Source organism: Saccostrea cucullata, unplaced genomic scaffold (assembly GCF_032062105.1).
Source record: "Saccostrea cucullata isolate Sc308-1 unplaced genomic scaffold, CSIRO_AGI_Scuc_v1 ctg23752, whole genome shotgun sequence".
Lineage (NCBI taxonomy): Eukaryota > Metazoa > Mollusca > Bivalvia > Ostreida > Ostreidae > Saccostrea > Saccostrea cuccullata.
Window position 1 is genome coordinate 2,534 of NW_026939898.1, and position 4,229 is coordinate 6,762.

General features: G+C 34.5%; 1 long non-coding RNA gene across 1 annotated transcript; it reads right to left on the reverse strand.

Moving 5' to 3' along the window:
- Positions 1 to 453: 453 nt before the first annotated feature.
- On the reverse strand, positions 454 to 3,535 carry LOC134254243 (uncharacterized). The gene is made up of 3 exons (XR_009989279.1): positions 3,313 to 3,535; positions 2,967 to 3,067; positions 454 to 1,001 (listed from the first exon to the last, which is right to left on the reverse strand). It is a non-coding gene; the product is annotated as an uncharacterized LOC134254243 (long non-coding RNA).
- Positions 3,536 to 4,229: the final 694 nt, after the last annotated feature.

Consider the following 4,229-nt stretch of genomic DNA (forward strand, 5'->3'; position numbering starts at 1 on the left):
GTATGTTTAATCAGAGGTCAGCTGTCACAGATGATAAATATTCCTTATATCATTTGTATTTGACTATAAGTTCTCCAGAGTGAAAATCAAATAACACAATATGAAGCATTTGATCAATTAGCAGGTTTTGTCACAGGTAATTTAGAACAAACTAATGAGAAGGTTTATAATGTGCGAAAGCAAAACAAACTCAATTGCACAAAATATTTGTTGATTAAAAATTCAACTCCAGTTTTATATCCCTTTTAACAATCATATGAAATTGAGTGTATGAAGCTTGTTGTATATTCTAGAATTTGCTTATCAGGAGATACAAAGTTGCTGCATCAAGAGGGCGTTGTACTATACTGGGCACATTCAAGGCCATTGAGCAAGGAGTCATCAAATTCAGCAGTGCCAGCATCCTAGCTGCGACACGGGATCTAAAAGGTTAATGCTGTACATGTCTCTTCCTAAGGACGGGCACAGCATATGAAATTTAACTATTAATGCAATAAGAAAAATTTGTATTTGACTAGTATATGAAGATGACAAAAATATTTTGAAAAGATTCAATAAACAGTTTAATATACAGTAGATAATACACTTATATTCAAAGGACACTTGAAAGATCAAGGTAAAAAATGGACACAGTTGATAATGTATGCTTGCTTTAGCTTAAATAGGAAAAAAAGACAATTCTAAAAGAGTTTCTTTGAATCTACACTATAACAAATTTGAGAAAAGTTAGTTCAAACAAGGTCAAAATAAAAAATACTTATGCATTATGCATCAGCATAAAATTTTTGACAAAAATATATTGATTTAGAAAAATTAAAACTAGCTAAACTCAGATTTTTCTTCCAAGGCAATCTCTTGTTTTAATATGCAAGTGAATTCTACAGTCTACAAAATGTCATTATTGCATTGCATCAAGCACCCAATGGCCATCAATGTCCACATAATATCCACAGGAAATGAAACCACTGGCATAGCTAAACATCAAGGCTTCCACATCAATCCTGTAAAATATAAAAATTATCTTTTAGTGTAGTTAGCAAATGAAAGCTCTTGATAGCCTTTTATGGAATATGTACACATTATGTAATTATTGAAAAATAACATGAGACCCTGACCCATGGACCTTATGGGTCACCTGAGAATCATGCAACAACTTTCCAACAATTGAATTTGGTTCGTGTTTTAAACCAGAGGCCATGAAATTAACAATTTTAAAAGAGGCACCATTGCTTATCATAACTCTACACTTAGCATGCTTACTTTGGTTACTTAATATCGAGAGGTATATCAGAGTAACAAAAAAAATGCATCTCCACTTTAAAATCAGTTGTGCATCCCACCCCACAGGAACCACTGACCCTGGGGCCACATGTTTTAAAATTTTTAAAAAGACATATCTTCACTCATCATAAATGGTTGATTAATACCAAAGAGCAGATTTCAAAGCACAGCCGCACTGATTTATTTAGAATATGTACCCCTCCCCTCTTCCATTATCCCCGACACCCCAAGGATTCTTACATAAATCATTTTGGAAGAAGCATCATTCTTCATCTAAAATATGTACTTAGATCATTTGCATAATACCAAGGAGCAAAGGAATAGATTTTCAAAGAATTCATGCATTTATGTATATAATCATTAGAGCCCCTCCCCCACCCTTCACCAGAGAGCCTGACCCAGAGGCCATGATGAGGCATCCTTCCTCATCATAACAACATTATTGGTTTAATACCCAGGAGCAAAGGAAAATTGTTTAAAGAATTAGTGTATTCTCATATATAATCAATAGAGCCACACCTTAACACCAGAACCCTTGCCCTGGAGCCATGAAATTCACATTTTTGGGAGACACGTCCTTGCTCATTATAACTTTGTGTTTGGTTAGTTTATTCAATACATGTGCCCAAGTGCAGGGAAGATTTTCAATTGCAATTTCACTATATAATCAATAGAGCCCTGCCCTAACACCAGAACCCCTGACCCAGGGGCAATGAAATTCGCAATTTTGGAAGAGGCATCCTTATTCACCATAACTATGTACTTGGTTAGTTATTTAAAGATTTTTTAAAGAAATAAACATTTTTACTATATAATCTATTTAGTCCCAGAATTAGAATCCCTGACCTTGGGGCCATGAATTTTACAATTTTGGTATACAGACTCAATGCTCATGTTACAATCATGCCAAGAGTTTTACTGCTTAATGTCTAGAAGTAAAGAAGAAGATTTTTAAAGATTGCATGAATTTTAGTGGCTTTGTTTCCATCCTTCAGGCCCCAGGGGGCAGGGATCATGAAATTCAGAATTTTTGTTCCCCTTTACCCATAGATGCTTTGTGCCAAATGTCGTTGAAATTGGAGTGGTTGCAGAGAAGAAGAAGCTGAAAATGTTAACGCAGAGCGCACGACGACGGACAAAAAAGAATAGCAATATATTACCTGAGTTTACTCAGGTGACCTAACAATGCAAATTATTCTGCCTCTGATAAAAATCGTGAAATTACATTGGCCGAGAGCAATACTGCATGAAACGATGTTATGCTGTCTACCCACCTCACATTGCTAATGTGCCCCCTCCACTTGACCTACCCACCATACATTAAAAATTTACCAACCACACATCAACAATATACTGCTTTCACGTGACCCGCATGGAGCTTCATAACTGACATCACAATGCCTCTGTTGACAACGTACAATGGATGTAGAACGTCTTGCTTGGACGTTCAGTGAAAGCGGTTTATTAATACTACCAATATTTAATCTTTTAGTGAACCATCGGCAGGATAAATTCGTTATGTAGACACTAAGAGGGGTAATACAGAAATATGTGGGGTTCTTGAAAAAATGCATACTGGGCTCGGCTTACGCCTCGCCCAATATGGATTTTTTCAAGGACCTCACATATTTCCGTATTACCCCTCTTAATGTCTACATAACTAATATTGTCAATTTGTTACTAACCTTTGAACTTGAAACTGGTGCATTGATTAAATATCTTGCAAATCCAATACACAATGTGGTATCTTTCCAGCTGACACCAATTCTGGCCTTTGATCTTTGACCTTGATATTGGAAACAAAATATATTTGTATTTCCACTATAAATGATTGTTTGTTTTGAATGTAGATAGACAAGTTGTAGATATGAAATGTTTATAAATGAATAGTCAATTGCATCATGATCTTCTCGAGCCTTTGTCAAGCTCGGAAAAACACCTTGAATGTATTAACATCACCGAGTGTGTTACATAATGAAAAAAATCACTTAAGCTTATAAAAAAGAGTATATAAAAATACAAATCCAATACCCAATGTGGTGTCTTTCCAACTGACATCAGTTCTGGTCTTTGATCTTTGACCTTGGAAAAAGGTTGTCTTGGCGCCAAATAAACTTATTCCAGGTAGACCATGGATTTTCGCTTGTCGAAAGATGCGATTGAAATGAAGTGTACCACTTTCTCCTGCACATTCTAAATTACTGCAAAATGGTTCCACTAGCCATAGACTCCAGTCATCGTCTCAAGCCATGCTCCAGAGTCCGCATAAAGCTCTCTCCAGTTAGCATGACTGTGTCGATCTGAGATACTATAAATAGTTACATTAATAAAATAGATGAATAAGTCATGTAAATTATCTGCAAACAATAAAAAAGAATTAGTCATGTATTAATTACAAAACATAAAAAAGAATTACATGTAAATCTATAACCAATCTTAAAATTGTAAAAGGTTGTATATACGCCAACAGTTTTGTTGTTGAAAGAATACCTACCTGCAACATCTATAACCAATCTTAAAATTGTATGTGCCATGGATCAATTGTTAAAAATTTGAATTGTATATATAGATTAGCAGGACAATATTAAAGCCCACCCCCTCCGTTTTTACAGAAAAAAGTTCTATAATTTGGCATTTTGCACTTGATCAATTGTTAAAAATATAATGAAAGTATATTGTATATAGATTCTTAGCAGGACAATATTAAAGCATTATTTGTTTATGTTCAAAAGTTCTATAATTACTAATTTGTCGATACACAAAATTCGAATTTCCTCGATTTAAACTGCAGAATGTTTTGCATTATTTGAAATGCTGTTCATGTCACTTATTTAAAAGAAACATTGCATAAACTACATAATTAGAACAACAAACTAAGATATTCATAAAGATTTACGAGGAAAATTTCACCTGTACTTACGTTATTTTGTCACCGTCAGCTGGGAGGA